This window comes from Passer domesticus, chromosome 1, assembly GCF_036417665.1.
Source record: "Passer domesticus isolate bPasDom1 chromosome 1, bPasDom1.hap1, whole genome shotgun sequence".
NCBI lineage: Eukaryota > Metazoa > Chordata > Aves > Passeriformes > Passeridae > Passer > Passer domesticus.
Window position 1 is genome coordinate 130,360,398 of NC_087474.1, and position 23,571 is coordinate 130,383,968.

Consider the following 23,571-nt stretch of genomic DNA (forward strand, 5'->3'; position numbering starts at 1 on the left):
TGATATTCACACCAGTCTTTAACTGATCTATCAATGTTGGGTGAAAGACAGTAACAGGAAAACTGACAACCAGCATTTTCATTGGCATCCCATGGACTGAAACAGGGATCTGAAGAGTTGTGCTCAACCTGTTGCACCGTGCTTTGAACAAATGGGATCTTAAAGCTTGGGTTGGGAACAACTCACATAATCTCTGAACTGGCAGAGAAGGGAACCATCACAGTTTTTCACACCCAAGTGACATAGACTCAATGACTGTATGTGTAGAGATCATTTAAACCACTAAACTGTACTTTTCTATAGTAAATGGTCTCAAATAGAAGATGTGTTATGAGTAATACTCTTGAGTGCAGCCTTCCAGTACCATTAATCCTTATTACCACCACAGATTTATTGATGCATGACTATGAGACAGAATTGGGCACTCCAGCACAAATCTGATTACACCACCATTTACTTGCCTTTCCTGAGGAGTGACAGCTTAGTTTCTCTTAACGTGAATTTTGTACATGTAACACATTTCTCTCTGCATTCCAAAACTCAGTCCTGTGTTCAGTTTTACGGAGTATGGTGGCCACAGATATTTAATAGAGGGGCTGTCATGGCAGGTCCTGGGTGTTATAATGGCATAGATCTGAGTTTTATTAAAACTGTAGGAGATATTTCAAACCAAGTAGAATTTATATTGATCCTATTTTTATTTTTAAGATTTAATTTGTGTTATCATGTAGTTGCTGACCAAACTTTACTAAACTACACGGGAAACATACAATCTTAAAAAAAAACACCAATAAATTTGCCTCATTAAACTACAAGTTTATGTAAATTTTACCTGACTGTAATGCATTCTAATTGAAATTGCATATTACAATACTCTGATATATAACTCAATTATTTACAAAGTTCCTGTAATGCAATTGCATTAATAGATACACTTTAAAGTGTATCTGTTGAGATTGCATCAGTATATATTGGGACATAGCACACCTTGGGACAGAGCACTTGCTATAGAATCTGTATCACATAAATCCTGTAGAAAGCAGCACTGGAAATTTTGCCTTCAACAACTTAAAAAAGCTAAACTATTTAAAATCACCTGGGCTTTCATCACAGAAAAAAGATTCATGGCCACTAATTATGGCTAATAAAGTTAATACATATTTACAGGCTTTGAGAGTGATTTTTCTCAGCCTTCACAACCTGGAAGCAGTTAAACAAAAGGTAACCTTACATTTTCCTTCTGTATTTCTTCAATTTTATCTGAAAAAAAACTCGTGTCTTGGATTAATAGTGGTATTTGGTCAAGTTTTGGGAACTTTCCCTGACAACTCTTTTGCTTGGTGAACAGAAGTTAGATTCAGCATGGTTCTCTTGCATATGATATGTTTTTTGATATGAGAATGTGTCTGTCAAGTAAACACAGAGCTTTTGCTGGTTTGGCCAGAAAACAACATACCTAGGGCTTGATTAATATGACATCACTGTTTCTATTTCTAAGTGATTGCTGAGGACTCAGCAAACATGTTCCTATGCTATTTCAGTCTAAAGGTGGTGCAAACCCATTTTTCACCTTAATCTAATTAGCAGTAAGTGATGTTAACAATCTGAGACAGCTGTTCATGCTTCTAATGGGAAAAAATAGTTCTTCTAATATGTTTTCTGGTCTCGTGAGTCCAGTGCAATGTGTTGCCTTCTACTATTCAATAGAGTAAAGTAGGATAATTTCCTTTTTCTGTCTGCACTCTTGGGAAGCCTGTGGGTCATGACTATGTTGTACATTTGGCCCAGACCCAAGTCCGTGACCTTATCTTGAAAAAGATCTGATCCTTATGTTCCTTTGTCCAAACACTAGAGGCTTGCTACTTCCATGTTCACACAGTTTATGAAACAGCCCCAGGTTACTGAGTTCTTAGATTGCTACAAGTTTTATGCATTGGATCAGTCTGCCCAGGAAAGCAGGCAAGTCACCATTCCTGGAGGTATTCAAAGACAGGTGGATGTGGCACTTAGGGACATGGTTTAATGGTGAATTTGGCAGTGCTGGATAAACAGTTACATGTGATAATCTTGGAGGTCTTTTTCAACCTATGATATTCCACGATCCTCTATCCTCCTCATCAGACAAGGCTGCCTTCACTGATTTTCAAGGCACATGTTGGTTACTGCAGCCATCAAAGCACCGACTGGGACTGGGCTGCTCTTCAATATTCAGATGAAACTTAAAAGTCACTGAGGAGGTCTCAGGGCTACTCCTGGCCCATTTCGGTGCAATGACAACTTAATGCTATTTGGCAAGAGTTAGCTGCAGTAAAATGGTTCCAGGGCTGCTTTTCCACAGGTGTGACACCAGTAAAGGAACTGTTACATTTATGCACCTCAGCCCTTTCCTTCCTTGTGGTTTCTACCTGCCACCTCCTCCCCAGTCTACCTTCTAGAAAGCATTTTGACTTACCCAACAGACCTGATTTCTCACTGATCTTGTTGATACTGCTTCAAGTTGTGATTGCAGAAAACTGCAATTGGCTCATGGGAGGTTGATGATTTGGTTAGGGCAAAAGTTTGTAGACTCAGGCCCACAGAAACAAAGAATCATAGTAAACAACTCAAGAAATATTAGAACAAGCTCTGAAATTTGACCTTCAACTTTGTATACATCAAGATAGTATGTCATGAATATAAATTTCTTGAATAAAGTACTGGAAAGTAATTGGAATTTGGTGGTTACATTTTTACATTACTTTGTGCGAGTGACACATATTTTGCTTTCCAAATCTGGCTGTGGAATTTCACCCCATCACCATTCACTTGACTGGAAACTGGGTGGTGTCATTCCATGATTTTGCCAATGTAAAACCTGATTTCATTACTTCTCAATTTACAGGTACACAGGACTTATAAAATACTATGTAACCAAGAATAACACACCTGGATTGGACTAGACCTTCTGACAACTCAACAAGATTTACCACGGGGGTCATTAGACAAGATGAATTCCTAGGTTAAGTGGAAGATTTAATCCAGAAAGTATCCCTACCCTATGAGAAGCCAACCATTATATCGTCCCTATTTGGCATGACATTTAGAGTGAAGTTTTCTTCTTTCTGGTAGGCATGATTGAAATAAAATAAATAAATAGAGTAAAATATTAAATATATTACATTATATTAGAGAAATAAATAAATAAATAAAAATAATTTCCAGGGTTGACCTTGGATAGCTCTGATTGCCAGTTCCTAGTTTTATGGAAGGGTGTACTGAAAGAAGAGAAAGGAGTGCTAAAGACCATTAAACTTCTCATTGCCCACTCTTAACCCCCACTACCTCTAGAACACTAAGTAAAAATCCAGAAGGTGGCATTAATTATTCAACCTGTTGGTTGGGCATCCATACAACACTCAGACATATGAGGTATAAATATAGAGCACACCAATTCAGACTGAACAGCAACATAAAGCTTTTACTTTTGCATATGCCAATGGAATACTTCAAAGTAATTTAAGGTTCACTTCAATCTTTTTGACAGGATTTATCATATTGTTTAATTCAATCATAGTAACAAAGCTACTGCTTAATCACCACACACAGAGCATGGCAGCAATTGCATTGCATCTTGCTCCAGAACAAAGATTTATGTATACAAAATAGAAAGCATATTTCTAACTTTATAGACAAAAATCTGTTGTTTTTCAACACTATCCTAAAGTTTTAACCATCAAGGCACCTCAACTGTTGATCAGTATGTCTATATTTCTTAGAGTTGGTTTGAAACTTATTCAGTGAAACTTTAATTTGCTGAAACATACTATTATGTCAAAGTTAGAAGTATTTCAGTAAAGTTCATGACTTTTGAAAGTAATCTTATTGTGAGGGGAAAAATGAAGTGATAAATTCTCCAGCACTGTAAGTGCTGGGAAATCAGGCATAAGGGGGATTTGAACTGGAATCTTTGGACAGTGTCCCAGCCATTACCTCCCATTGTAATAATGAAGTAGGCATTTATGTGTCAGTTTAAAAAGTGATAATTCAATACCATTCCAGCGATGGGAAATGAATTGGAAAGCTTTTGTTTGCATGACAGTGTAGTACAAAATACATTGAAGTTTGACAGAAGGTTTTCACAAAATGAAACCACTGTTCTTTGGTCAAATCTGATATTTTAACACATTTGTTTTGCTCATGGGAAAACTGGCATAGTACTTTTAAAGGGTATTCAATATGTCAGTTGTTCAAAAAAGGCATGGGTATAAATCTACCTACAATGGTAATGACAGAGCTCAGGAGTGAATAAAATTTTTCATTTGCAAAATCTTGGGATGTAGGTTATTGTGCTCCATAGGTGCAACTCCTTGAGTAAGCAGCAAACCTGCACTACAAGGGGTTTAGTCCATTTGCACAGAGACTGCTGGTAAACTCATAGGTTTCTGCTAAATTAGTTATTTGGAAACCACTTGCTGCAGGGTCTGTTCTTTGCCACTGCTGTTCAATCTCCCAGGAGACACAGTGTGGTACTTTTACATGTAAGAGGCTCTTCTTGTCCTCTTATTTTGTTTTCTCCCATTTATAGAAGGTTTTGCTTTAAAAAACAGTATCTACTGGTTTCATCCCAGCACCACAGAACTGAGTTTTACTGGGTAATCAGTTTCTCCTGCCATGTAAAGTTACAGGGCCAACTCATAGCAAAATAAAATACAACCTGACCCAATTTAAACCAAGCCAAACCAAACCAAACCAAACCAAACCAACCAAACCAAACCAAACCAAACCAAACCAAACCAAACCAAACCAAACAAAATCACCACAACCACCATCACCAAAAACTCCAAAAACCCATAAAACACAAAACAAACTGAAATAAACCTCTCCACCCCCTGCCAAGAGACACAAAACAAAACAAAACAAAAAAAAACCAAAAAAACCCCAAAAAACCAAAAAAAACCCCAAAAAACCAACCAAACAAAAAACCCAACCAAACCAAAACAAACAAACCACAAACAAACACACACAGACACACAAAAACCCCAAACAAACAAACAAACAAACAAACAAAATTAAAAAAACAACCCAACCAAACAACAACAAAATAACCTGGAGCTTAACACAGCAAAATAAATGATGCTAGTTTATGTGTAGTAAATGGCATACATCTTCCTCAATGAATTTCTAAGGCAACCTCAAAATTCTGTTTTAGCCCAAAATTCCAAAAACACAGGGGAAAGGTTTGCTGTGCTATTATTTTTATCTTTGGTTGCTTTTAGAATTCCACATACGTGTTTTTTCCCTTCAACAATGAATATTTTTTGTGGCTGCTCCTAAGGTGGCCTGTAGATGAACACACAATCCTGCATTGCCCTGTTCAGTAACAACTGTGTTGTTCTTTCAAAATTTCATTGGGGTCTAACAAGATTTAAGTTTTACAATTTTTGAACAGTTTTGGAAATCTTTTACTTGACACTTAAGCAGCAAAACAAAGCAGAGCAGATGCAGTGTACTTCATGCAGGAGCTATGTGGTCAGAGGAAACTTATTTGCTGTGAACAATATTCTACAAAGGAAAAAAGGAGAAGAAAGAAGAAAAAAGAAAAATAAATGAAATAGCGCAAGAAAATGTAAAGGTTGTCTTTGTTTAGTTTAACTTTGTTTTCAAAGCAGCAAACACTTGCTTCTGTTCAGGATTTCATTCTTCTCCCTACCTGGTCCATATGGGTAGGAAACTGACTGCTTTCAATAAATCTACTCCTGAATAAACACACTTTGCACCTAACTGAGCTAAAAAAGGCTGAGAGAATTGGGAAAATTCTCTTTTTTAGAAAAGAGAAGGCTTTGGGTGACCTAATTGCAGCTTTCCAGCACTTAAAGGGAACTTGTAAAAAAGAGGGAGATACTTATTATAAGAGAATGTATTGATATGAGTGGGGGTAATAGCTTTAATCTGAAAGAAGTTAGGTTTAGATCAGATAGCAGGAAAAAATTCTGTGAGGTAATGAGGTATTGGAACAGGGTGCCCAGAGAAGTTGTGGATGGCCACCCCTGGAGGGGTTCAAGGCCAGGCTGGATGGGGCTCTGAGCACTGATCTGGTTGTGGGTGTCCCTGCCCACGGCAGGGAGATTGGAACTAGATGACCTTCAAGATCCCCTTCCAACCCAAACCGTTCTATGATTCTGTCATTCTATGATGTTAAGGGAAAAATGGTCTCTAAGGAAACCTGTGGAGTGCATATGCAGTACAACTAAGGTGTAGAATCTCTGTTCAGAGCTCACCTTCTCATAATTGTGGCCTGCCTGATGTTGACAGGAAAAATCCCTGGGAAGCAGCCACAAGAGGGAGCAGGTACGGTGCTATGAAAACACAGGCAGCTGGTCTGTAGAGCAGAGGGTTCTCTTGAATTCCCTTTCAAAGCAAAGTAGTTTACCAGCATCTCCAGTAAAACCTCATGACAAATGTCTGCTGTTACATCTTTCCCCTTTTGTTTCTGTCATGGAATAGCTCTTTATTTGAGATACATTTGCTATTTCTTATTTTTTTATAAAATTCTTCCTGGAATTAGAATTATTGTCTTTGAAATAGTTTCTGTGTTCTGGTAAAAATAGATGGGGTTCTCCTAGCTGATTAATGTGTTTTCTATGGTGGTAATGAAGGCAGTGAGCAATAAGTCACTGGATAATAAAAAACCCAAAACTTGAGAGAAACAGAGAAATATTAATTTCCAGTGTTAGTTGAAATATACATTCCACATGGAATTTAAAAAAAAACAATGTTTAGAGCTACAATTCATTAATTAATTTATTCATAGAAAATAAGCAGAAGGAATGATAAGTTCATTATTTCATTTTATTTTTAGGTTTGTTCTTCTAGGCATGAGTAATACAAGTGTTTTAGTGGTTTGCCTTCTACATTTTCTCTGAAATAAGGGCATCATTCCACAGCAAAAACTCAGAACTGACCTCATGAAAAGTTAGGAAGTAACAAAAGTAGGCTTGAGAGAGAACTATGTGAAAAAATTCAAGGGTATTATGGAAGGAAATTCAGAAATGAAGTTAGTTTCCTCCATGTTCTCACTGTGCTCTCACTGAAGTATTTATGTGTTTAATACTGAAGGGTTAAGTGGAGCCCTGACAGAAGAGCTGCTAAAGCAATCCCCTGCATATACAGCACGGCTTGCTGCTCACGAGCACACAAACCTGCTCGGTGCTGCAGCACAGGAGGGGACACAGGCGCACATTGGTACAAGTCCAGGGGAGAGCTCATGTTATGATTTACTACAAGACCAAGTCTTTACAAAGCTGTTAGTATAATTTGTGTACATATTATAGCACATCTATACTGTCTGTCATACCAATCAGTTCAAATACTTTACAGATGTCTGTGTGTAACGTTTATGAAGAAATTATGAATAATACTTTTGTTGAGATTACACTGTGTCACTGAATGACAAAATGTAGGATAGCCATTCCTCACTCCATGTCAAAGATTTGATTTAGCAAAGCAGTTAGTGACACTGTCCAGGTACTTAAAATGTACTTTTTTTTTGTCTTAGGATAGATGAACAGGAAAATGGTTTGTTTAGTTCAAAAATACTGATGAAAACAAACAAAATTAGGTTTTGCTTTCATAACTTCTATGATTTATCAGTCTAAGCACCTAAATTCTTTAACAAAACTGTTGTAAAAAATTATGCTGGTTCTAGTGAAGTCTATGAATAAATTCAACTGATTCAAAGTTTCTTTCAGTAACTGCCATGAAGAGGAAGCTAAGGCTCCATGGTATGGAAAAGCCAAAACCCAGACATGAATTTGCTAGACTTGCTAACAAGACTCACTTCTATATCAGTGCTAACTATCTCAGTGCACTGCCATAAACAGATGCTACTTAACATCTAAAAATTATCATTACATTACATTTCAAACTTGAAGTACTTGTTTCTTTATATAATTTCTAGAAGTGACCAGGCTATTCTCAGCTGCCCAGCTGACCTAATGTAAACTTACTGCTACTGTTTTCTTTTTATTGAAGCCATTTTTATGGCCTCTTGATGATCACTTTTTGATTTGGCCTTAAAACTGATCTTACTGCCCAGAAACCTTTTATTACCAACTAAAAAATACTAACAATATCAAAGTATAATGTTCAATGTCCAATTTCCAAAATACAAATTTTATTTCTTTACCCTAATGCATGATGAAACTTTCTAAGAGACATTGCTCTGCCTAGAGCTGCACATAAGAGTATGGTGTGCAAATCATAAGCAAAGTAATTCATGAGCGGCTTCTTAAATACCATCAATTTTGTATATTCCTTTTCACAAGTGAAAAATGAGTTAGGAATTGTATGAGTCCACAGTGGGCAAAACATTTCTATTTTGATTCATTTACATTTTATGTTCCCTTTGGACAAACACAAAAAGCAGAGGAAAGGTGGCACTCACTCTCTGCCCTGAGACAATTTATTCTCATTATAGAAATCCTCCAAGAGAGGGAAATATTATGCGCCATGTGGGGGAATATGTAGAAAGAGAGCACCTTACATAAAGAAATGAGTATCAGAATAATCTCTAACTGTCCTCTGGTTGACTATAGAAACAGCCCCGTTACCCTGCTGCTGCTATATATTTTTTATGTATGTTATTGTCAGTCGGGAGAAAGATAATGCTGAGTACTCTGAGGTACTAGAATTACTTTCTGAGCATTTCACATAGATTTTGTTGCTATTTGTTTTTATTCTGAATTTCCTGTTCAATTTAGTGCTTTGGCATCTTAGTGCATCGAACCCTGGGGTGCCTCCAGGCTATATCCTTAGCCCATTCTGCACAAGAAATTAAATGAAATGAAGAAAATGATTGCTCTCAGCCAGCTTGTGCTATCTGGGAAATGGGATTTCCACTACCCCGCTGGTATGAAAGATGAAAACAAAAGGTTGACCAATATGAAAGCTAAAGCTTGAATATATTTTCAGCTCAACTCTTTTTGTGGAACAAAATGTTCTTTCAGAATTTCTGCTACATATTGACTTATCTGAGTAAACAGCCCTTAGTTAATAATGCAGAACACATGGTCCTGTTTTGATAAGCACATCCCCAGGGATTTATGCCATTCAGTTTGAACAGAGCACTAGTCATATATTTTTGTACCAAAACCTGGGCAGCTCATGTTAATTTATGGTCAACAAAGACTTTTTGAGTCCTTTGCTAATCACTACTGAAACGAAAAGTGAAGTACAGTGATTTTAAGGGCTCTATGAGGCCTACCCTATCAGACAATGTTTAAAACTGTCATTCAGGTTTGGGGATGGAAATCAGAAAGTCAGAACAATGCTTTGGTTATCATTTGGATAAAAGGGCAGAGTGCACTGGGTCCATTTCAATTTCATGCTCTTTAGTAGCAAGATACTTATCAGAATGTCTTAGCCTGGAGATGGGAGCTGTATTTTCCTTGGAAACAAAAGGAAATATTAGTTACACAACACTTCCTAAAGTGTTAGGAAGGGCTAACTAAAAAGTGGAGCTAAAGGGTGTGGCTGCCATAAAATAGCCCAGTTCTATTTAGAGTGAAGCAACATGCAGTAACTAGTAAAATGGGCTGTGGCTAATTCAGCCTATTACAAGATTCTGCCTGAAATCAGCCAAGATTTCACAGCTGATGGACACTGCACCTGATTCAGTGCCACTGTGTCATTGCAAATCATTGCCTTAGAAATGAGATTAAAGGATGTGTATTTTTCCCATGCAGAGGAAAATTCTGGTAGAAAGTGCTAGAGGTGAAGCATTTAAAGTCAAAGAAATATTTACATTGCTGTTGCAACTGAAAACTCTTAAAGAAAGCACATTTGCTATATCACAAATAATCAACAAACTACTACATGTTCCAATACAAACTGTGTTTTATTGCTGTGAGCTTTTGTCTAAGTGACACTGAGCAAAATAGAAACACAAATCCCTCTAGCTTAACTTCTCTTTATGAGAATAACTTTTCTTTTTCTCTGATAAATGGGAAGCAAAAAAACATAAGCTGGTGATGAAATGGAATGAATAGTAGAAGGAAAGGTGTCAATTTAAAAATAAAAATAAGAGTGGGACCATGTGGAGTGTGGCAACAGCAATAATTATTTGTATAACAGAGCTTATCTATCTTGCTGTGCAGGAATACAAGGTTTCAGAATCTTTCTGTTAAAAGAGAAATTCTCCCATAATTCTCACTTTAATGGTCATCACTGCAGCACCCCCCCCCCCCCCCCCGCTTCTTTCCTTCTCCCAAAAAAACCATTCTGGTCCATATACTCCTATTTTTTCACAAATATTAGGTATTATTTTTATTTATTTTCCCTTCCTCATAATGATTAATAATGTTCTTCAAAGAAAAGTTCCATGGAAATTAGTGGATGTAATTCTAATGTACTTGTTTGAGTTCATCTGGGAAAATAAATTGCAAATCAGCATCAGGAAAAAATCAGAATACTATGTAATCTTCAGGTTTTTATTAAAAAAATATTCAAGCTCTAATTGCACAGACTGTCTCTTTTTTAATCACCAAAGAAATGGAACCAGTTTTCTTTTGCAGTTTGGGGATATGATTAGTCCATCTAAACTCTGATAGCACAAATGCATTTTCAATTTGCAGATAAATTTCTAGGAGAAGAATAAGAACCTATTCTTAAGCTGCAGATTTTTACAACTGAACTGATTTAGAAGCAACTTGGCTGTAAAATACATCATATTACTTCTGTTGGGAAAATAAATGAATTCTTATTATTGTAACATTATCAGTAACCAAAAAAGTTCAAAATAACGCTAAGGACATTTCAGTTCAAGAATTCAAATTTTCACACTAACCCTGTAATTCCTGTTTCACAGCAGTTTTAATAAACAGTTTTCTTCCTTATACTGTGCTCTTCTGTACCTACTGTGAGAGACAATAGACATCTGGGACAGAAATGAACACTGAGCTGCAGGTCAGCTTGTATATGCTGATTCTTAGGATTATAACAAGAACTATTCCTGAATTTCAGATTGAAATACCCACTGAGATCTCATAAAGAACTATTTAAAGCCTTCACAATAACTTTGCAACAAAAAGGTCAAATAAGAATTGCAAGCAGAGAAGCTGCTGGAGATCAGCAATGAGATTGAAAGTAAGGAAACTGAAACAAGCCAAAGACAACAAGCGTGTTATCAGCCTCCCATCTACTCTGAGAGATTTGATAACAACTTTTAAGGTCCTCTGGCTGGCATGCAACTCTTCTCCTTGACATCTACAGGCTGTATATGTTTAGATGATTCAAGGTTAAAGCAAACATTCTGCCAAGAAAATTCATTTGCTGCTGGTTTTGGTTATCAAAATTATCATTAATTGATAATGTGTCATGTTTCATAGACTGTTCACAGAAGGACCCCAGACCCAGATTTGAGCAAACACCCAGATCTTTTTGGAGGTGTGCAGCCTCCTTACTTCATTCACCTGCCTGCTGCTGAAGTGTGATGCACTGAAGCACCCAGCCCTGTGCTGGCTCTGTGCAGGTGCTGCACTGTCCCTTTCTGCTGTTTTCATTCAGTGGTAGCTGACATATGACACAGACAGATTCATACATGTGCAAGGCTAAATAAAGACCAGATGGTCTTTGCAAACTCTGTTTAAAGGGAAGCAAGAAGTTCCTGAGAGGTATTAGAGAGTTGTATGGTACCAAGATGAGACAGCCATCGTGTTTAAGAAGTGTGTGGTGCAGCGCTGCACCCGTTCCCTGTGAAGATACAAGCTCTCCTTAGGAGCAATGCAAGGTTTGCTCTAGAAAAGAACTAAGAGCTGCTAAAGCTGGAATGGCTAAAAATCATACTTAGTGAATAAAAGGGTGCCACAAAAGCAAAATATTAATTCTGACTTTTGAGCTGTTATTGCCATATTTCATAGCCACATGCTTACATGCAGACAGTGAATGCAGTTTCAGCTAAAGCCTTCAAGTAGAGGTCAATTTTCTTTCATCAATTTTAACTCCTTTAATGACGTAACTTAATATGTATTTCTGCAGTTTTCTTTTATCCTACCCAGAATATCTGTATGTGGATGACCATATTGCTCTAACTTATTAAGATGCAAAACTAAGAAAGACTTTTAACTTCATGGGCTATAGGGAAACACATAGGTCATGATATTTCTTGAAATAAGCAATAAAATAAGCAAATTCATTTTGATTTTATTCAGGATGTAGTTTGGAGTGTTAGCAGTAGCTTTAGTAACTCACTAGTTAGGGTATCAAACACTTATTTTTGATTTTCCATTAGTACCATGTGCAAAAGTTTGAAGGAGGGAAAATTTTTTGCAGTTCATGTGAAATCTTAAACAGCAAAGCCCCTTTCAAAAGCAATTACTGCTAATGCAATTTTACCAGAAGCCAGTAGGCTATGCTCATGCTCTGATTTTCCAGCTGAGACACACCTGGTCATCATTCACTCTCCATGCAAACAGAGGGGCTGCTTTGTTTCAGTGATTCACACAGTTCTGTAGAGCTTATCCCCACAATATGAAAGGTTTACTTGTTCCAGAGAACACATCTCATAACACTTATTTCAAATACAATTCCCATCATATATTTTTGTAGAGACAGTGACTGGAAAGTACCGTGTCCTGACTATTATAATAGACATAATTATTGCTGGGATACTAAAAGCAAGCTGGCTTCCTCACTTCCAATTGTCCAAGCAAGCAAATTCTCCTTGGCCAAGATAATTAAGTTGTCTGTCAGCTTTATCACCTCAGTGACAGGCTCTCCTCATTTTAGCTGGTGTTTTTTAGGCTAGGTAGGAATTTCAAAGAACAGCAGCCTTGCAAGCCAGCATAGAACATAATTTATATCTGTGTCATTTTCTGAATAAATCCTAATCAATTTTACTGTAAGATCATCTGTGCATGGGATCTTTCAAGAAAATTAGGATGATTCAGCTAAGGATTTTATTTTCATGTGCATGTGCTTAAACAATTTAAATATCATGGGAATGAATTAATGTGTGAAGCAGCTAGAAGCAGGAATGGTCAAAGGACACTACCCCTGAGTGCATGCATCTGTGTAGTTTTAATATTCTTTAACTGACTTCACAAAGGCATGCAATTTATTCTAATTTTCCTTACTGTTTCCTTACTCTCCTTAACGGTAAGAAACTCAGACTCATACTTGTGAACAGGTCTTTTAAATTTCCTTTCCAAGTTTTTATTCTTCTGCAGTAAGCTTTCAGTTGAGAGGTGTCCTGAAGGAGGAATCAATTCTTATATACTTTTTCTGAAAGAGCATTTGATTTGATTTCTACCTGAAGGTTTTACTCTTTTCTGGGATTCATGGGAAAGAATTTTGGTACTTCATGCTTATAGAGTTTATGAGAAAACATAGGGTATAATACAAATATGGTTGTTTTTGTGACTGAATAGTTAGCTGAGGTGAACTTATAGCCTTACTTTCAACACTGTTTATGGTCTTATTCAAAAATGAAAGTAAATAGAGCATAAGCTGAAGTCTTCACTCCTCGCAGGAATTCTGCCTTGGAGTAGCATTAAAAAAACCCCACAAATGATTTTGTAGTGCTGTGATACAAAAGAAAAAAACAGTGTCTGCATTTCTATTGCAGGATTGGTAATGCCAGAGCTGATGGCACCCCTTAAGCCCTGTGCACAAAGATGTTTGGCTCTGCATGCCACTGCCCTGCACCTCTACATCCTGGTTCTGAGAGATGGCACAACATGTGTGATGTCAGAGGAGAAGAGATGGAAAATGAGCTCTATTTTTCCATCCTATTCCCTTTCTCCTCTCAGCTCTTCCCTCTACAAGAACTGTGAGTAGAGCTTTTGTTTGTGTGAGATCAGTGACTGAAGGGCAGGGGTGTTGCAGGGGATTTCATACACTAACAGATGTAGAGGGGAGACTCAATGTCACCTGGTCTTTGACATTCCTCTCCCAGACAGCTCACATATACAAATAGATCATTTGCACAGTAGGGACAGAAAAGTGTAGTGATAGCACGTTTTGGTATGGGTATTGTATAGGAAAAAGTTACATTCCCTATCACTCACATCAAAGAAAAGAAATGGAGGGCGTGCACAGTTCCTGACAGATGCAGGTTGAGGGGAATGGGCAGTAAAGAAGGTGAAGTGAGACAAAGCTGAGTCAGCAACAGGGACAAGACCAATCTGCCAGTGGTAAGGATTAAGTTGCAAAGAGTCTGTTCACCAGACTCAAGGGAAGTGTCAGGCAAAAGAGGGCACACTTCACACAGTGGTGTCCTGTTGGGGCAGAAAAGATGACCTCTGCAAAAGGGCAAACCAGCATTGCATCCTTTTTCACATCATGAGATAACCACATAAGTTACCTTTGAGAATTTGGGGATCTATTTATTTATTACTCTTTGAAAGACAGAAAGGAGTTCTGCCAGCATGTGCAGCACTGCTTGCCACCAGATTTAAGCTAAGCTAACCTATGTTTATATCTCATAGGGGGGCAGATCTTTGACATGTGGGGAATTCCAACCTGTCTCGCTCCAGGGAGCTGAGACAGTCCAAAAACATTACATCACCTCTCTGGGTTGCTGTCTGCTAGAAGTACAGCGTTGTCTTTGTGATGTATCAGGATGCAGATTTATATTTAATGCGTAATTTAAGGGGAAGAACAAGGCTAAGCAAATAAAGAATGCTCCACGAACTGAAACATTCACAGCTGAGTGAGGAGCTCCTTAAAAAGCCTTCAGTATAAGCCAGCAACATGGCTCAATCAGTACCTTTCCAGGCAACACTATCTAACCACTGGGTAAAAGGTTTCAATAACTGAGCACTGGCAGAGTATATTGACTGTTTGTCATTGCAGCAAGATGACTTCAAAAAACCCTGTGCTCATATCAGAACAAGCCACAAAATGCCAAGGAAATCAATAGGTCACTTACACACTTTTAGAGCCAGCAGTATTATGAGAGTCACACTGAACTGATGGTTATTAACCCCGCAAAATTAAAAACTCACTTGAGTTCAGCACTTTTGGAGCACCAAGGGACGTAATGTAACCCAAAGAAATGTTTATAGCAATTTAAGGATTTATAGTTCCTCTTCTGCGTGTCTGAAAGGTAGGTAGAGGAAAAACAGCTTCTTAAAGATTATTGTTAGGTTGTTTATCATGAAAGTTTTTAAATTGTTCACAATAACCTCTCCTTTTAAATTATATTAGATGTCCTATATTTTTAGGGACCGGTAAAACCTAAGATTCACAGTTAAATAAGACTACTCTATAGGACATGTTGAAGGATTATGTTGAAGACAGAAATCTTAAAAATCTGAACTTCACTAGTGGCTGTCAGTTTTACAGAGAGGATTGGTACATATGAATAGATATGAATTCCAGTGTTGGACTGGAAATGCTACAAACTGTCCAAACTGTCTCTCCTCTCATTCCATTTACATTCCATTTACCTGTACAACTTCTCTGGGGAAACTGTCATGCTCAGTAGACAAAAATGCTAGGGATACATTGTGACATTCAGCTCTACATCACTTTCTCATTCAGTAAATTAACTTTCTACTCATTGCCAACCAATAAAACAAATTGCCATGAACTACCCCACTCCAGGTGTCCTGGAACCTAGGAGGGGTTAGTGTTATGACTAGGAACAGCTGGCTGAACTAAACTTGGGCACAGTAAAAGCAATATTGATAGGCAGAGGAAAACATTTTGGACAAGTAACCAACACAGTAATAAAATTTTTGCTTGAGGGACAGCTGCTCTCATTTCTTGAGGTGGCAGGCAGCCTCAGTGTGGTTCTGCATTTCTCATTACACCACATGACAAGAAACACCATAAAAGTCTTCTTTCATTTATGACCAGTGAGATTGGACCTTCTCCTGGCAGAATCTGACCTGGCCACAGTTATTAAAACTTCTGTGGCTTGGTTTGCAATGAACTAAATTTGAATGCACTGCTCTGAAATGAATGTGATGGGCCTCAGACAGTCGGATTCCCCACAAGCAAAACTCTGCATGAAATCACACGGATATCACAAAGATCCACAGATTTAAGACCACTCAGTGGTTTTTTTTTTAATAAAACTCTTCAAACATTTTTTGAAGAGTTTTATTAAACTTTTAAATTTATTAAACATTTTTCCACAGTTTAAAGGAATGTTATTTGAAGCAGTCTTATCCTTTTACTTATTTTGAGCTTCTCTTTTATTGTTTCTTTCAGTATACCTAGGTTTTGTAATGTATAAGACACTGTGTTGTTGCCCTCCATTCAACTTTTTAATGCTATTCATGATTTTGAAGAATTTTATAAGTTATCCCTCATATCTTCACAGGATGGAGAGTTGCAGTATGTTTGTTGACCCTTTTTATGAAAAACTCACATAATTTTGATAATATTTTTTCCCTTTTTGTCCCCGTCTCTTCCAGTTCTGTGGGGGTTTTTTGTGGTTTTTTGTTTGTTTGTTTGTTTTGTTTTGTTTTGTTTTGTTTTGTTTTGTTTTGTTTGTTTGGTTTGGTTTGGTTTTTTTTGGTTTTTTGATTTTTTGAAATGGGATGACTGGAATTATACCAGTTCTTCAGTTCTTCAAGATGTGAGCTCCCCATGGATTTGTAAAGTGTTTCAATAATGATCTCTGTTTTATTCTCTATTTCTTCTCTAATAATTTTGGACACTCAATTTGATTCTTCACAACTTCTGATCACTGAACTGATGTTTTCCTAGAATATCTGTTATAATCACAAAATCTCTCCTAAATGGTAATGACCAGTGAAGAGCATATCAAATAAATTTTTTATTTCAGTGAACATAAGTTTTTGTTTCATATCTTTACATGTTCAGAACAGCCAGACTGCCGATATTAATTTTAAAATTTCATTTTTAAAGTGAAAATGTCTAATGTTTTGATTTAGTGGAAACAATCAAGATTTTAAACCCCTTTAAAAAAAAAAATCAACAATCTTGCATGGTGTAAAAGTAAATAAGTGAAAGTACGCCGGAGTAGAAAATGCAGTTTCTTCTCAGTTCAGTGGCTGTGTTTCAGAACAGTAGATGCAAGGACACAAGGATTTCCTACCACCCACAGAAAAATCTATGTCTGTGGTTTGGGTGGGTCATAAGAACTATCCAGCATTTCCATGTCAGCTTGCTGTTAATTATGAAGCCTAAATTATTAAAAAAAAACAACCAACCAACCAACAACAACAACAAAAAAAACAAGCACCAAAAAAAACCCACCAAAAGCCTTAGAAGAACAGAAGTTTAATAGATTAAGTCTTAACATCTCCCACTGACCTGCTCTTTGGAAGTAAAACATCACCATGAGTTGAACAGTCTCTACACAAAACCTCTGACTCTTGCACCACCAGAGTTTCTTGAAGGAAGAGCGACCATCTCATTAACTCACAGAGGTTTTGCTCTTACTTTCAGCACTCTATTCAGAGAAAATGTCATCAATCAGCCTCCTATTAATTTGGGTGGCTGTACCTTGGCAGCAACATTCAAATTACTCAGGGCTTACAATTTAGAAATATCCTCACCACTATATTGAATGGTGATTTATCATTACAGCAAGGAGATGTTAATTAGAGCAGAACTACAGGCCTCACAATTTAATCATATTTTAATGGGTTTTCAAGTCCTACTAAAAGTATTTCCAAAAAATATTTGGTGACAGACTAATGTAATTAAACTGATGCCTCAGTTTTTCAAACTTTGAAGGGTCACCAGTTACAAGCAATGTTTCAAAATCAAATCTCATTTTATAACACTCTGTACCATAATTATGGATGAATAATGGAAATCGATACAAAGGCAGGAACAGAAGCTGTAGAAAATTATTCTGGTCAAATCATTCATTAGTATAATCTTTTGTGTAGAATGCAAAGACGAGCAACAGCTAAGATCTCTATTGCTTATATTTTTGTAAAAGAAAACCTTTAATGAATCTGCAACCAGAAATGTATTTTCATAACTGTGACCTGAGATATTGTATTTCTTTAAGTACATATCAATTTCAAACACAAGTCTGCTTGGCAGAATGAATAGGGCTCTCCTAATAAATCATCCATCCTTTCCACCCATGCATGAAATCAGTGTAACATGCATGAAAAAAGATAACAGATTATTATACCAAATCAAAAAGAAATAAGGTGCACTTATATTTTAAGGAAATATGTTCAAGTAGGATTGCTGTCTGTGCTTAATGCTTCTGCTTTGTTCTTGATTCTGCAAGTTTTATGGAATAAGTTTCAGTCTGAGTGAAAGCAAAGACCAGGTTATGGTAACATAGCATTTGCTCCAACGTCATATCTAGCATGCAAAAAGTGCCACGGGTGCCAGATTGTTGGATTATCAAATTTTGAAAAATGAATAAGGGGGAGAGAAGAGAAGGAAAAAAAGTTAAAATACAAAAGTGGTTTAAAAGCAATAAGAAGGAAAGAGAAATATGCTTTAAACCCTTTTTGCTAATTACTGTGTTGTCCCTGTGTCACTTAATAGGTTTGCGATCCACGGGGCTGCGCTGACACCTAGTGGTGCTCGCCTGGCTGCAGGGGGACCCTTGGGTGGATCGCCAGATGCTGGTTGTGTCCCCAGGAAGCCAGCATCGTCTTCATCTTCGAGAAACCTTCTCCAAAAGCTGCAGGAAAAACTGTTGGAAAGGCCTGTTCACCACCTTCGGTCGCTCAGTGGAGTGGCTTCGTCCAGAACACGAGGATGTTTCCATATTTGGGAAAACACAGCTGGAAGAGATAATGGGAAAGCTCACCCGGAGAGGGGCAGCGATGCAGAAAGGACTACAAACCAATAAGGAAGCCCATCAGTAGAACACAACATGTTCTCTTTCAGATGGCCATTTATTCATGCACACAGAACAAACAGCCTGAGCTCATCATCCTACAACAATACCTAGCATTTCTCTGTGGTCACTATACCATAGTCCAATGTTATCTCCAAAGAAATGAAAGGAAAGCTAAATATGGGATATACCCAACCCACGTATATCCCATATTTAGCTTGAAATGCCTCTCAGATACTTCGCTGTGGCCAATGTAAATGAATCAAGTCTCTTCAGTTTTACCAGGATGGAATATATTTATACAGTGAGATGTACGTGCAGGTTTAAATCTGGAGGCTTTAGTGAAAGGTGCATTGCATTCAGGGTTTCACTATATTGAGAAGTTTAATAGTGTAAAACTTTAATAAGTTTCAAATATTTGGAAAAAAAAAACCAACCAAACCCAAAAAACCCCTTCAACTACTCTAACCGGTTTTCTTCTTTCCATTAAGTCTTGTCTAGAGGATCAATTACTTGACATTTTCTGACATGATCTACTGGTTGAAGAGCATTTGGTAAAATTAAGTATGGATTATGGACAAAATCCAAGGACTCAAAAAAAAGGGTATTTTACCTAGGAGTTAAAGAGGGTCAAACCTGAGCATTTAATGGTGCTCTTTCAAATACTGTTCCTTAAAAATACAGAGAGTCTGAATCTGTTCTCATTGATTATTACATATTTATCTAATCACATGGAAGTACTGCATCATATATCCTGGAACAGGTGAAATCAGAGCTCTGCTTGGTAAGAGCAACCAGAGGACAGATGACCTGGTAAGAAAATGAGATTTGGAGAAAGTTGTTTGTAGATATACATATACATGCAATGAGATATTCAATTACAGTAACATTCCTCTATGTTACCAGAACATTATATAAGCTCATCATGCTGCTCCTCTTCAGACAGGACATTATTTAGCAGACCTCCCTGGCAGCATATGTGTGGGTTGTGATGCCTGTGGTACTATTGGGCATGCTGAGGAAGAGAAAGAGATTTATAGGAGCACTGTACCCCTGAATCAAATCTGGGTGGCTATATGTCATCCCTGTGAGGGCTTCTGAATACATCCAGTAATTTCAGCCAATTTTATAAAAGGGCAGAATTGCCAACAACATTAATTTCACATAAGTTTTTTGAAAATGAGAAGATTTTAGGGCTTCCTCCCACCTTTTGCCAGTGGAGATGCTGGTACATCTCTGCCATGTTGATGCCTGCCTGAAATAAACAGGGTTGACACCACTCAACCTGCCCAGCCAAATGTTGCCAGGAGGCAAGCAGGGATGTGAGGAGAGGAGGAGGCAGATCAGAGAGTCTGAGGAACCTCTGGGAGTAGGGGTAAAGAAGGCTGGGAATGGCTGCTTGCAACTACAAGTTTTATAAAGCCTATTTGTTTCTGGGGAAACTCTTTCTGTTTTGTATGCAAGTGGTGGAATTGTCAGTGCCTACCACAGACAATTTGTTATGGTTTAAAAGAGAGGAAATGACTACTGGACAGAGCATTGGATAAGATGGGAAATTTGGGGCAGATACCTTTCTCTCACTCTAACTAGATAATATCCAAAGTGTTAGTGTCTTAGGAGCATGTCTTTCAGAGAAAATCTTCAGATGTTGAAATATTTACTACCCTGCATTAAGATCAGTCGCTTATGTAAAATGATAGGTGGTTTATATTTATTCATTGAGGAATGGATCTCTGTAACAAGACGGTCTTTTAGGATTGATCAAATGTACTTCAGCTTTACTAGTTTAAGATGTTGACAGTATACTGCCTACAGAGGTACTTTTAAGATATGAAATGCCATATAAAATTTGGGGGTGGTTTGTTGTTTTAGAACAAAAATATACATTTAGGAGAAAAATTACTTCTATCAAGAAAGGCAATGCAAAATTATTTCTAACTATCGGAAGACTATAAAAGAAAAATCAGGGTGAATATATTTCTAAGCTAACAGGCCACATCTTGTAAGAAATAATGTAAGTGAAAGATAAAGTCAGAACCCTTCCTAAGCTCTCGTCTAGCCTACATTGTACTTGGGCAGATTCATGAAAGCTGTGATGGGATAAAAAAGTGAAGAAAATATTTCTCTTTTGGTTTGTCAATGCTGAAAATATTTACACCATATTTTAGCAGTTTGAACAATATTAATAGCATCTGTGAATGGATTTCCAGATTTGTAGAATACATTCTTATAACTAAATGACCTGTTTGAATAACACACAATTTTACAAATTCTGCTCTCCTGTTCCTTTTTTATTCCAAGATAAATTTATCATTGTTAATTAAAATGTTAAAGATATCGCTTAAGCAGAAAAGGGACAATTAAAAGTAAGTATATTATTCATTTGATGATTTCTCTTTTGTTGTTATCTTTAGAAGTGCGTGGGGTGACTCTCCTTCCACCTTATTTTGACTAACCTTTGTCAAAATCTTCTAAAACATCAAAGAAACAAATGTATTGCTTTTTTCATGGGCCATACCAACCTAATATTCTCTGAGATCACTTGAAAAACTCAGCATTGTATCTACTGAGGCAGAACAACTCACAGATTTTTCTGAGATGTGCAGAGGTGTACAGAAATGATACAAAGATGGACCAATGTCATGTCTGGAGTAATAACTTGGTCCTGAGATATTTTACTACTGGAAACACCTTCAGGTTACATGCAAAATACCAGTCCTGAAGGCCCTAATACTGCTCCAAACAACCCAATACTTTTTTTTCCTAGCTAACATAAACTTGTAAATCCATTGTGGTGCTCTTCTAATAAATCCCCTGGTGCAGGGTGGAAAAACTGGTATAATTTGTTCAGACATGCAGACAGAAGGGCGTATCTGGAAGCTGTTCTGCAGCTAGGGTACAGCTGTGTTCTGATTTCAACAAAATATGCTGGGAGTCAGCTACAGTTGTAAGGTTTTGGGTTTGGTGGGATGGGTTTTTGAGGGAGATGTCTGTGTATTATATGCATATCACTTTCCTTTTTGTCCCTTCTTTACCATTAACTTAGACCTCAGTCTGAAGGTATTGGATTGGAATACATAGTCTAGCAATGATACTCAGTGATCTTTTAAAATAAAGATTTCTGATGGTGAGTCTTCATTTTATTTACATTTTCTTTAAGCTATCTCATGAATTCTTTGGATATCTGTCTCAAGCTGCCATTAACCAGTGCTCAGTTTGACTCCTGCTGTGTTTGTTTCTCCCAGCAAAACACTCTGGCCATTGTGTAAGGGGCACTGCCATCCAAATATGTCATATTTCTTCAGATACTCCATGCCAAAATAATTTTAAGTTAAACTTCAACTAAAGAATAAATAAACAGTCTGAAATTTCCTTCAGTAACCTGGTTCGTATAACTGCAAAAACACTTTCTGAAACAGCATTTGTAATTTTTTGTGACAACAAGCTGTGGAAACCGTCCCTCATATGTTTCTAATATTATCTGAATTTTCAATATATACTGGAATATGTGAATTTTCAAGATATTCTTCTTTGATTCCTTTGCTAACTAACCTTACTGTTCTCACTCCTCAGCTGTACCCTAGCACGTGGTTTGCTGATAGGAATGCTAACCAAAACAGATAGTTTACAATACCCAGACACATGTACTGCTCACTCTGACATACAGAGAGTATGCTGAAAAAAATCTGATTTTCAAAAGTAATTGGCTCACATGGCACAAACGAAATGTACCATGATTTGCTTCCACTGAGGTTCCTAAATGATCTCCAGAAATATTTAGTTCTTGCTCCCAGTATTGAGTACAGAGAACATTTGAAATCTTGATCACTTTTTAAAAATATGTAACAATGAATGTCATTTCTTTAGGAGTAGGTCAGTTGTTTAGGTTCCTTAATAAAAACACCAAAATACTTCAAATGTGACACCCTGTAGCCTTTGTACTTAATCAGAACGAATCTGGAGAATTGTAAAGCACTATTCAATAAGAGTAAAGACAGTTCGTAATATTTTAGTGAATGTTCTAGGAGAGCCTATAAAACGTTTATAAAGTCAAATAAAAAGTTTAGAAAGTCAAATAAAATTATAGATGAAATTATAGATGTTCTATGAAAAAGCACATCATGATAATGCAGTGCTCAGACAATGATATAAGGCTGATTTTTGGAATCAGGATTTTTATACTGATATTTATATTATATGTACACAAATACTTGTGGTTCTGTGGCTCTAGCAGCATTTTTCTCCAGTCTTTTCAGGTTCACTGTGTCTCAGACACGACTCATAACTTCTGGCATGTAGAAGTCCATCCAAATGCCTTCAGGAGCTCCAGTCTTCTTCCACAGAGTAACTCCACAGGAATGGGTGTTCCTCTCTCCCATCCTTAACCACATTTGAAGACATCTTTACATAACTTTATTCAAAATCTGAAAAGGAAACTCAGATTGTTCCTTGGCTTCCTGGAGGAGCAAGCTTGACCTTTTCATGTCTATATTTAATTTAAATATTTATGCAGCAAAAATAAATCCTGAGTGTTTTTACTCTGTTTTCTGGAAATTTGCAATGTTAGGTTTATACTGTCCTTGATTTTCCTTTCTTTTTCTTGTAACTCAAAGTAGCTGGAGTTATTCTGTCTGGATCTGCTGCTTGGTTGCAAACAGCCCTTTGGCAGCCAGTCACTAGTGATGTTTCTGAGGGCTCATTTTTGGGGCCAGTCCTGTTTAAATCTTTATCAATGATCTGGATGAGGGCATCAAGGACATCCACACCCAGTTTGTGGATGACACCAGGCTGGGCTGATCTGC

At 37.2% G+C, this 23,571-nt stretch overlaps 1 long non-coding RNA gene across 1 annotated transcript; it reads left to right on the forward strand.

The window, feature by feature from the left end:
* Positions 1–6,195: 6,195 nt before the first annotated feature.
* On the forward strand, positions 6,196–23,291 carry LOC135289552 (uncharacterized). The gene is made up of 3 exons (XR_010352300.1): positions 6,196–6,327; positions 13,601–13,804; positions 18,472–23,291. It is a non-coding gene; the product is annotated as an uncharacterized LOC135289552 (long non-coding RNA).
* The last annotated feature ends 280 nt before the right edge of the window (positions 23,292–23,571 follow it).